The sequence below is a fragment of the Sycon ciliatum genome, chromosome 1, assembly GCF_964019385.1.
Source record: "Sycon ciliatum chromosome 1, ocSycCili1.1, whole genome shotgun sequence".
Lineage (NCBI taxonomy): Eukaryota > Metazoa > Porifera > Calcarea > Leucosolenida > Sycettidae > Sycon > Sycon ciliatum.
Window position 1 is genome coordinate 97,245,723 of NC_088643.1, and position 12,500 is coordinate 97,258,222.

Consider the following 12,500-nt stretch of genomic DNA (forward strand, 5'->3'; position numbering starts at 1 on the left):
ACAGGTCACTCTCCCACCGGCTGATGAACACCCAGCTACCTTGCCTCAGTTGGTCGTTCTTGCGAACTTGCAGGAAGACCGCCATATGTGATGACTTGATGGCTACCTCATCCACGAAGATGTTGGCCAAATCATCCCACCTCATCATACCGGCATAACCCAGTACTATGAGGGTTAGGGTCTGCAGGTCTTGCAGTGATGAGCTTGACAGTTCCCGATGGAGGCGCTCCAGAAGTGGTTTTGATAATGGCAATTTTCTATCCTTCGGTCGAGCCAGAGAGCGCTTGGCTGCCTGCATCACATTCTTCACCACTCCGTTAGAGCATGGGTCTGAGTATCCCTGGATATCATGTTTCCATGACAAGGCGCACACGGCTGAGACCAATGGGCTGACAGTTTTGGCATCTTGCATGATGTAGACCAGATATAGGGCTACGTGAAATGGGTCTGCTGGCAGATGAGGCACCTTCTGACGCTCTGCCCATTTGCTCCATCTACAGAAAGCAGAGTCGTACTTCTTCACAGTTCTTGGTGCCCGACTCATATTCATAATGGATGGCAGACATTGTTCCAGCGCCTTCATGTCCTCTGAGAGGTTGTCCTTGGCTGGTTCTGAACAGAGAATAGAATGGTTTCTGTCAATGCTTCCTAGCTGGCTATGTCAGAGCAGTCGACTCGTCAGCTTCCTTCTTCCCCCAGGGGGATGTCGTCGCTATACCTGGCGATCTTCCACCACTCCTGCCATTCACTCGCACCCACAGCTTTCCACTGCCAGGCAGTTGCTTACGTGCTCAGAGCACAATCACCTCCCCACAGTGGGGACATCCTGCAGCAGGACCTCGCAGACACTGCATGCACGCATTCTCGCTCATCACCACATGCTCCACAAACAGACATCTTTCCGTCAGAGAAAAACTCCAGCGGCCGGCGAATTTCAGCATCCCTCTTCTAACAAACACAGTTTGTCACTGTACAAATGCGTAGTGCATACACGTCACAAGGACTCACACTGCCACCAAAGAAATTGTATGGACAAGTACCCTCCAGGAAGGTATCATGAGACTTTGGCAGGCTGATTGCCTCCTTAACGAAATCTGCCCACTTTGGGCCGCAACGCAACTTTGGCCACCACGGCGCCGATTGCCATTCTGGAACAACCAAAGTACCGTGGCATTTTGACACGATCAACATATCTACCACACGCCCTATCAAGTACATTGGTGGTACCAGCCAAACTCTTTCTCCGCTCCAATTCACAGTGAATGCATCAATACCCGAGCACCCCGGGTTCCACCACCTTGAGCAGAATCTACTCATTTGCTTTGTTCTGCTGCTTGCAAAGCAATCAATGCTGTGAGGGCCCCACATCGAATCAAGCCAATCGAACAATTTGGGATTTAACTGCCAGTCATCCGTATCAGACAGCTTTGAAAGGTAATCGGCCAGCTCATTTTCTTCGCGAGGCACCCATTCTGCCAGCAACTGAATACCATGCACGGCGCACAGCTTGTGAATCTCCAGTGCTTCGCTCTGCAAATGAGATTTTGAACTGCCTACTTGTATTATGTGCACGGCTGCCTGGTTATCGCTTCTGTGAATGCAAACGCCACCTTCAATCTCTTTCGACAGCGAACTCAGAACCAACAAAATAGCTCGCAGCTCACGCCATGTGGAGCTGGCACCAGCCTGCACAATTTCTTTGGTCCATTCCCCTTTAGCTAATTCAGTTCCTTTTGATGTAACTGAGAAACCTCCCCAGCCAGAGTCGCTCGCGTCGGACCACGAGAGCACTGTCACCCTGGGGTCTTTTTTCCAAAAAGGTTGACCGTGGCATTGACTAAACGAGCCAGACCAAAACTCCAGATCTTGAAGCGCCATTTGAGACCAGCTGAGTTTTGCATGCCACGACTCACGGTTCATAATCAGTGCATAAAATGACCTCGTCCTCAACCTGCACACGGGGCCCAATGCCAGCGACATAGATAGCAAATACCCCGTAAGCCTGGCCAATTGTCTGGCAGTTGGATATTCGACCTGTGACAGCTTTTCTACAAACGTCTTCAGCTTTTCCACCCGTCCCTTAGTGACCCGTATGATCCCTTCCCTCATGTCGACTTCCATGCCAAGCATTTCTACCGTCTGTGAGGGCTCCCAGTGGCACTTATTTTCGTTTGGAACAAATCCGGCCTGAACTAGATCTGATTTCAATCTTTTCGCTACTGCCTGTGCACCCTCAACTGTAGAGTGCCCACCCGACCCGTCATCCATGTAAAGCTGGCATCTGATGCCGTCCCTCCGCCAGTGTCTTAGTAAGACACGGGTTACCTTCGTGAAAATGTATGGGGCAGTGGATAAACCGAAGGGGAGAACACGGAAAACGAACCACCTGCGATCACCCCCCTTCCCCACCCAGGAGAAACCTAAGTACTTCCAATACGCCTTCGCAATTTCAATATGATGGTACCCACTCTTCAAATCGAACGTAACCAAATAATCTCCCTGAGAGTACACATTTGCCACGACCTTCATGTCCTCGAGCTTGAACTTAAAGTTTTGCAAATGCTTGTTTACATACCTCAAGTCCACAATGAGTCGTAGCTTCTTGCCGTTGTTCACAACGCCTAACGGACTGGTGACTACAACATCCTCCCTTTTTACTTCTTGAATGCAACCCTGGTTCAGCAGACTTTCCACTGAGTCACAAACAAACTCGGCATTCTCGCATGCACTGCGGTGGTTTGCAAATTCTCTTGCACGCGGGACCTCTATGAAGGGCAGTGCGTATCCATGCAGTACTATGGTTTGAATAAACCTAGATGCCCCCATCATGCGCCAAAATTGCATACATTTAGCTAGGCTACCTACTTGAACATCTTGAACACCAACTTCACGCACATCCCACCCACCATCAGCCTCCATCAAATAAGAATCAACATCTCTTTCTTCATCGGAATGAATTGGTGCAACAACAGCAGGCTTATTTTCTAGCAGCGGGGGCAGAGATGGTCTGGGTGCAGAATCTGACGAAGTGGTCAGCGCTGCCGCAGCGGTGGCACACAGGCCTGGGGGGTCTGGGGGGAACTGCTGGGGCAGGGGTTGCTGTGACGCCCGGCGTGAAGGGGATTGGGGAATTGCCCCAGCTCCTGGACGAGGTGGCTGGGGCACTGCCACGAAAGGGCTGCCTAACGTTAACAGTGGGGGCTCTTTGCTTCGTGCTTTGAATCGCAGCGATTAGCTTTTTTGACTTTTCGGAGGACGACAGGATGTCGACCAGCTCACCCCCCTCTTGAAACCTGCTGGCCGCCTCGTGGCCATGCACATCCGCCACCACCAACCATTCTTGTCTAGCAGACAGCAACGACTCACCTCTTCTGAGCCTCTTAGAGAGACTTCGGCCACCCTTCAGCTTCCGCAGGTCCCGCCTGGTCTTCTTGAGTTGGCGTTGCAGCTGCTCATTCAGGCCGTGCTGCACTTCATAAGACCTTGTCTTCCACTTTCGCGCTGACATCGAGGTGGAGGATCTTCGCGACTTCTTCGATTTTTTGAATTTTTTGGTTTTTCTTTTCCGGCGGGAGTCATCCGACGAGTCAGACGAATCTGATGACGAGGACGATGAAGAAGATGATGACGAAGAAGATGAAGACGACGACGACACAGAAACATTACGGCGTTTACGCTTGGACGAGGACGACTCATTTCCCCGTTCCAGCTGTCCCTCGAGGAGCCTGATTCTCAGGGCGCTCTCTTCCTTTTCCGCCTCAAACTTCTCCCTCATTGCATTGAGCTCCACGGTCAGCTGCGCTGCCGAGGGGGCCTTGGATTTTTTCCTTGGAGGTACCAGCTGCGCTGCCGAGGGGGCCTTGGATTTCCTTGGAGGCATAACGGAAAGGCAGGTAGATCTACGACTGACGAAATCAAGGGAGTCCAGAAAAAGGCAACCAGCTTGCAAAGCAAGAAAACAAAAGATGAGGGACTGCGGCGTACCAGTACGCCCAAAACTGTTGGACCTCGGTCCCAGACCTGTTCGTTCGAAAAGAACAACATTTCTTGTTTATTTCGTAAAACTCAGCCAACAAGAAATGAAAACTTCTCACGGTGGTGTTGCTGTTGTTGTTGTTTTGGTTGTTGTTGTTGTTATAGTTGTTGATGTTTTTGTCTATATTCTCACGGTGGTGTTGCTGTTGTTGTTGTTTTGGTTGTTGTTGTTGTTGTAGTTGTTGATGTTTTTGCTGTTGTTGTTGTTGTTGTTGTTGTTGTTGTTGCTGTTGTTGTTATTGTTGTTGTTGTTGTTGTTGTTGTTGTTGTTGTTGTTTTTGAATTTTGAAGTCTATATTCTCACGGTGGTGTTGCTGTTGTTGTTGTTTTGGTTGTTGTTGTTGTTGTAGTTGTTGATGTTTTTGCTGTTGTTGTTGTTGTCGTTGTTGTTGTTGCTGTTGTTGTTATTGTTGTTGTTGTTGATGTTTTTGCTCTTGTTGTTGTTGTTGTTGTTGTTGTTGTTGCTGTTAGTGTTATTGTTGTTGTTGTTGTTGTTGTTGTTGTTGTTGTTGTTTTTGAATTTTGAAGTCTATATTCTCACGGTGGTGTTGCTGTTGTTGTTGTTTTTGTTGTGGTTGTTGTTGTAGTTGTTGATGTTTTTGCTGTTGTTGTTGTTGTTGTTGCTGTTGTTGTTATTGTTGTTGTTGTTGTTGTTGTTGTTTTTGAATTTTGAAGTCTATATTCTCACGGTGGTGTTGCTGTTGTTGTTGTTTTGGTTGTTGTTGTTGTTGTAGTTGTTGATGTTTTTGCTGTTGTTGTTGTTGTTTTGTTGTTGTTGTTGCTGTTGTTGGTATTGTTGTTGTTGTTGTTGTTGTTGTTGCTGTTGTTGTTATTGTTGTTGTTGTTGTTGTTGTTGTTGTTGTTGTTGTTGTTGTTTGTTTTTGAATTTTGAAGTCTATATTCTCACGGTGGTGTTGCTGTTGTTGTTGTTTTGGTTGTTGTTGTTGTTGTAGTTGTTGATGTTTTTGCTGTTGTTGTTGTTGTTGTTGTTGTTGTTGTTGCTGTTGTTGTTATTGTTGTTGTTGTTGTTGTTGTTGTTGTTTTTGAATTTTGAAGTCTATATTCTCACGGTGGTGTTGCTGTTGTTGATGTTTTGGTTGTTGTTGTTGTTGTAGTTGTTGATGTTTTTGCTGTTGTTGTTGTTGTTGCTGTTGTTGTTATTGTTGTTGTTGTTGTTGTTGTTGTTGTTGTTGTTTTTGAATTTTGAAGTCTATATTCTCACGGTGGTGTTGCTGTTGTTGTTGTTTTGGTTGTTGTTGTTGTTGTTGTAGTTGTTGATGTTTTTGCTGTTGTTGTTGTTGTTGTTGTTGCTGTTGTTGTTATTGTTGTTGTTGCTGTTGTTGTTGTTGTTTTTGAATTTTGAAGTCTATATTCTCACGGTGGTGTTGCTGTTGTTGTTGTTTTGGTTGGTTGTTGTTGTAGTTGTTGATGTTTTTGCTGTTGTTGTTGTTGTTGTTGTTGTTGTTGTTGTTGCTGTTGTTGTTATTGTTGTTGTTGTTGTTGTTGTTGTTGTTGTTTTTGAATTTTGAAGTCTATATTCTCACGGTGGTGTTGCTGTTGTTGTTGTTTTGGTTGTTGTTGTTGTTGTAGTTGTTGATGTTTTTGCTGTTGTTGTTGTTGTTGTGGCTGTTGTTGTTATTGTTGTTGTTGTTGTTGTTGTTGTTGTTTCTGAATTTTGAAGTCTATATTCTCACGGTGGTGTTGCTGTTGTTGTTGTTTTAGTTGTGGTTGTTGTTGTAGTTGTTGATGTTTTTGCTGTTGTTGTTGTTGTTGTTGCTGATGTTGTTATTGTTGTTGTTGTTGTTGTTGTTGTTGTTGTTGTTGTTGTTGTTGTTTTTGAATTTTGAAGTCTATATTCTCACGGTGGTGTTGCTGTTGTTGTTGTTTTGGTTGTAGTAGTTGTTGATGTTTTTGCTGTTGTTGTTTTTGTTGCTGTTGTTGTTATTGTTGTTGTTGTTGTTGTTGTTGTTGTTGTTGTTGGTGTTGTTGTTGTTTTTGAATTTTGAAGTCTATATTCTCACGGTGGTGTTGCTGTTGTTGTTGTTTTGGTTGTTGTTGTTGTTGTAGTTGTTGATGTTTTGGCTGTTGTTGTTGTTGTTGTTGTTGTTGTTGTTGCTGTTGTTGTTATTGTTGTTGTTGTTGTTGTTGTTGTTGTTGTTGTTGTTTTTGAATTTTGAAGTCTATATTCTCACGGTGGTGTTGCTGTTGTTGTTGTTTTGGTTGTTGTTGTTGTTGTAGTTGTTGATGTTTTTGCTGTTGTTGTTGTTGTTGTTGTTGTTGCTGTTGTTGTTATTGTTGTTGTTGTTGTTGTTGTTGTTGTTGTTGTTGTTGTTGTTGTTGTTGTTGTTGTTGTTGTTGTTGTTGTTGTTGTTTTTGAATTTTGAAGTCTATATTCTCACGGTGGTGTTGCTGTTGTTGTTGTTTTGGTTGTTGTTGTTGTTGTAGTTGTTGATGTTTTTGCTGTTGCTGTTGTTGTTATTGTTGTTGTTGTTGTTGTAGTTGTTGATGTTTTTGCTGTTGTTGTTGTTGTTGTTGTTGTTGCTGTTGTTGTTATTGTTGTTGTTGTTGTTGTTGTTGTTGTTGTTGTTGTTGTTGTTGTTGTTTTTGAATTTTGAAGTCTATATTCTCACGGTGGTGTTGCTGTTGTTGTTGTTGTTGTAGTGGTTGATGTTTTGTTACCCTTTTTTCTTTGAGTGGTACCTGGAATAAACTTCCTGAAGATATTCGTTCACTCTCTACAACAGCGAAATTTAGTATTGCTGTTCGTCGGTATCATTCGCAATTTATGTTTTCTTTGAAAGGTATTCCTGACTTTTGTGTCTAGGCTAACCACATCTATGATAGTTTCAATAGTTTGTGTATATGTCAGTTATAGTAGTCCGCAATGCTGCTTTTCTAATTCTCATTATGATTAGCATGCAATGTACTACCCGAAGTACTGAATTTACTTCTTCTGTACTCTATATTCTAATGTATCTTCTACCTCTTCTCACTTACGAACATAATTTCTCATTTTCCATACTTATATAGGAGACTCCCTTCGATAGGCATCTATTTGCTTCTGGAGGATCCGTGAAATAAAAATCAATCAAAAATCAATCAATCAATCAAAAATCCTGGTGGTGACGGTCAATTTTTTCTTCAGACTTTTCCCGTTTGTCTCTTTCCTTCAAACCAGTCAATCAAAAATGTTGTTGTTGTTGTTGTTGCTGTTGTTGTTATTGTTGTTGTTGTTGTTGTTGTTGTTGTTGTTGTTGTTGTTTTTGAATTTTGAAGTCTATATTCTCACGGTGGTGTTGCTGTTGTTGTTGTTTTGGTTGTTGTTGTTGTTGTAGTTGTTGATGTTTTTGCTGTTGTTGTTGTTGCTGTTGCTGTTGTTGTTATTGTTGCAGTTGTTGTTATTGTTGTTGTTGTTGTTGTTGTTGTTGTTGTTGTTGTTGTTGTTTTTGAATTTTGAAGTCTAAATTCTCACGGTGGTGTTGCTGTTGTTGTTGTTTTGGTTGTTGTTGTTGTTGTTGTTGTTGATGTTTTTGCTGTTGTTGTTGTTGTTGTTGTTGCTGTTGTTGTTATTGTTGTTGTTGTTGTTGTTGTTTTTGAATTTTGAAGTCTATATTCTCACGGTGGTGTTGCTGTTGTTGTTGTTTTGGTTGTTGTTGTTGTTGTTGTAGTTGTTGATGTTTTTGCTGTTGTTGTTGTTGTTGTTGCTGTTGTTGTTATTGTTGTTGTTGTTGTTGTTGTTGTTGTTTTTGAATTTTGAAGTCTATATTCTCACGGTGGTGTTGCTGTTGTTGTTGTTTTGGTTGTTGTTGTTGTTGTAGTTGTTGATGTTTTTGCTGTTGTTGTTGTTGTTGTTGCTGTTGTTGTTATTGTTGTTGTTGTTGTTGTTGTTGTTGTTGTTGTTGTTGTTTTTGAATTTTGAAGTCTATATTCTCACGGTGGTGTTGCTGTTGTTGTTGTTTTGGTTGTTGTTGTTGTTGTAGTTGTTGATGTTTTTGCTGTTGTTGTTGTTGTTGTTGTTGTTGCTGTTGTTGTTATTGTTGTTGTTGTTGTTGTTGTTGTTGTTGTTGTTTTTGAATTTTGAAGTCTATATTCTCACGGTGGTGTTGCTGTTGTTGTTGTTTTGGTTGTTGTTGTTGTTGTAGTTGTTGATGTTTTTGCTGTTGTTGTTGTTGTTGCTGTTGTTGTTATTGTTGTTGTTGTTGTTGTTGTTGTTGTTGTTGTTGTTGTTTTTGAATTTTGAAGTCTATATTCTCACGGTGGTGTTGCTGTTGTTGTTGTTTTGGTTGTTGTTGTTGTTGTAGTTGTTGATGTTTTTGCTGTTGTTGTTGTTGTTGTGGCTGTTGTTGTTATTGTTGTTGTTGTTGTTGTTGTTGTTGTTGTTGTTGTTGTTGTTGTTGTTGTTGTTTTTGAATTTTGAAGTCTATATTCTCACAGTGGTGTTGCTGTTGTTGTTGTTTTGGTTGTTGTTGTTGTTGTTGTAGTTGTTGATGTTTTTGCTGTTGTTGTTGTTGTTGTTGCTGTTGTTGTTATTTTTTATTTTTTTATTTTATTTATTTATTGCAACATCTCAAGACTCGGCGGAAACACCGGCCAATATTACGAGAGTGGGTGATTGCCAACCACGGCGATAAATAGAAAGAAGGGGAGGGAAAAAGAAAGAGTAGCAAAACGAACAGCAACAACAACTCCGTAAAGAAAGATAATGTCAAATAAAAACAGTGAAAAACACAGAGACGCAAAGGACATGTGGATAATGAGCTATGTATGTCGTAGTAAATAAGGGGCGGCACGGATCTTAAACAGGCGGAGTGAGGTCAGGTCCTTAACTTCTCTGGGTAGAGTGAGCCAAACTGAATAAGCAATAAAGAGAGGGGAGCGCAAAAGAGTGGATGAGTTACACTTAGGGAGTAAGAGTGAGTTTCTAGTTCTTAGAGAAGAGAACCAATTAAAACACATGAGATGAGGTGGGCACAACTCAAGCTTAATAGAATGGACAAGAGAAGCCAGGTGTGCACTGCGTCCATGTGATAACGGGGTTGTGTGAGCGATTTTATAAAGGGCGGATGATGAGAGCATGCGGGGTTGACGGAGGAGAATTTTAAGGATTTTCTTGTGATGTATTTCAAGCTTTGCAGCAGCGGAAGAGGATAACCCAACCCAAGACGTATCTGCATAATGAAATATTGGGCGAAGGTAGGCGAAATAAAAAAGAAGCTTGCAAGAAAGTGGGAGGTAGGAGCAGTGGGGGGAGAGAATTCCTAAGGATTTACTTGATTTTTTACAGATATATTCGATGTGAGGTACCCAAGAGAGTGCAGAGTCAATCACAATGCCAAGGTGTTTGTGAGAAGACACTATGTCAATTGGATTTGGAAAGTTGGCATGGATGAGGGTTGTGAACTCCGGCTGGGGCGGGAAGAGCATGATCTTTGTTTTTGATAGATTTGGGGACAACCTCCAGGACGACATCCAGGAAAGAACTTCCTGAATGCCAGCACGCAAGTTGTTTTTCAGGCCAGTGAGGGAAGCTGATGAGGTGAGAAGGGTCGTGTCGTCAGCAAACAGAGACGTTCCAGGGAAGACTGCAGGTAAGTCGTTTACGTAAATTATAAATAGTAGGGGACCAAGAATTGATCCTTGGGGAACGCCCGACAATACTGGCTCTGCAGCCGAGGATGTGCCAAGCACAGTTACGTACTGATAACGCCCAGAGAGATAAGATTTCAGCCAGGAGAGTGGCTGTTTGCGTACCCTGAATGCATGCTCGAGCTTTGCCAAAAGTCCTCGATGCCAGACGGTATCAAAAGCCTTGGCCAAGTCAAAGAAGCAAATGCCAGCAAGCGCTCTGTTATCCCTATGCTGGCACACCTGCTGCACGATGCGGGTCAGTTGAAGAGAGGTGGAGTCGCCTTTACGAAACCCAGATTGTGCGGGACTCAGAAACGGCGAAACATGTCTGTATAAGTGGTCATAAAAGATGCGTTCACATACTTTGGACACGCAGGGAAGAAGAGAGATAGGGCGGTAGTTTGCAGGTTCGTGGCGGGAACCTTTCTTGAATACAGGTATGACTTTCGCTGTTTTCCATGCGGAAGGGAATATGCCCGTGGTAAATGACATGTTGAAAATATGGCACAAAGGGAATGCTATGGATGGTGCCAGGGCCTTGAGGACCCGGTTGGGGATGCCGTCAGGACCAGACGCCTTGCACGTCGGAAGCTTCTTCAGATGACGCCGGACAGTGGCAGTTGTGGTGATGACGGACGTGAAACAAGCTGAGGGCTCCGAGCGGGTGAGAATAGGGGGAATAGAGAGCAACGGGTCATCTGGCCGAGTCACAGAGGCAAACTGGGCGTTTAATGCCGTAGCTTTGGCCAAAGGGTCAGCCGCCTGCTGAGTCCCTGTTGTGAGTGACGGAATTTCCCGTGATACGTTTCGAATTCTTGCTTGTCTCACAAACTGGTGAAGCGATGGACGGTGTCTACCCTGCAAGGTAGTTTTCATTGAGCGGATATAAGCTCTGTACTTTGTCCGCGTCAGGGTTTTCACTATATTTCGCTGCTGTTGGTATGCTTGTTTGTTTTGTTGTGTTGGGTACTTCCTAAAAATGCTATAGAGATCATATTTCCACTTGATTGCTGTGCGGAGATGGGCATCAACCCAGGGTGGCTGACTGGGCCGTGGGCAGCGGTGAGAATACGGCTGCTTTCCGAATGGCCAGAGGTGCTTCTCAAGGGCACTGTTGAGAATGGAAGAAAAGTGTGAAAGCGCATCATCGACGTTGCTGGCACGCAGGTGCCAGCTCCAGTCAATATCAGAGAGCTCTGCATTCACACTATCCCAGACGGAAGATGGCACGGATTTAAAGTCATATTCCGGCTTTGCAGGAACATTGCTGAAGTGGCTTTGGGGTGCAGCAGCGGGATGTCCGCTTGCAGCAGGTTCCTCACGGTAAACAGCATCAGTAGGCAGTAGGAAATGACTGAGGATCTGTGCGTGGTCAGATGCACCAAGAGGAGCAACAGATGTAACAGAGAGTAGTAGGTGAGGATGATCCGTGAGTACAACGTCAATACACGATGTTGAGCCGTGGGGGGTAAAGTGTGTGGGGAATGTCACCATTTGCTCAAGGCCAAAACAAGAGAAGAGGTTACGGAACTCCCTTCCAGCACGATTCGTGGTGTCACTAGGAGACCAGTCAGAGTGGCGAGCATTCAAGTCTCCTGCAAGTACAATCGCCGAATTGGGAAGGCTAATAGTGGACAGACAGTCCTCTAGGAGGTCACTAAATGCCTGGACTTGGGAGATGCTGTCTCCAGGGGGTCTGTAAACAGAGCAGATGATGAGGGGGAGTGAGGGAAGGATCACTGGCCGCAATTCGAGCCAAACCGCCTCCAGTCCACAGCGCTCAAGGTCGAAGCGGCGCTTGATGGACATGAACGATCTGTCAGCTACAAGAGTAGCAACACCGCCATAGCCTCTTGCTGGCAGGTTATCAGAGCTGGTCGTGGGTGGGCGGTCCAGGCGGTATGACGTGTAGCCTGGAATTGAGACGTCTATGGCAGCTGTCAGCCACGTTTCACATAGGCAGATTATGTCTGGAGAATACTGCTCACAGACTTGACTAAGCTCAGCTAACTTATTTACTATGGAGCGGCAGTTAAGTGAGAGCACTGAGAAGGATGAAGGATGTGATCTGGGGGTGAAGGGTGGTGCGAGTGGATTTAGAGTAGACATGTTTACGGATTTGTAGCGTGGTCAGAGGTGATCCTGTCCTGCTTAAAGCGCCATTCTCTTGCAGTGACCTCTGGAGGCCAGAAATCTGGACCTTGTGTTCCGCTGGAATGACGACGTGGGCGAATGCCACTCCAAAGTACTTGGTTTCGGAGACTGAACACTTGATCACTTGTATTTCTCGTCTTGTACACCACTTGGCAATCGAGTCAGAGGAGCATCCACTCTTTACGTTGCCCAAATATAGTGCGCAACACTTCGTGCGGGACCCTCCTGACAGCTGTTCCGAGGGCTTTGGGCGATTCTCGTAGTACGATGTGACTCGTGTCGAGGGAACGGTGGTCTCATTACGTGTGTCGTGTGCCTTATTTGGTCCCTGGTGCCCAGCCTGTACGGTGGTGCTGTACAGTGCTGGAGGATGATAGGTGCCGTTTTTGGCGGGCCTGGTTTCAATCTGGGTTGCATTTGGTGATGTGCGTAGGTTCTGGGGTTGTACGGTGACAGCAGGCAAGGTTGGTTTCAAAAGAGCTCCAGCAGGGTGGTAGCTCTGCAAACTGTCATGGGGTACAGACAATGCACGTAGATCGGCCAAATCTGCCTTCAATGTAAGTATTTCGGCCTTCATTGATGTTATGAAGGATAGCTCCTTGGTGAGGCAAGTGACCTGGTCTACTAGGCTAGTTAGAGTGTCAGACTGCGACTCACTACTACAGGTCCAGTGAGATCCAATT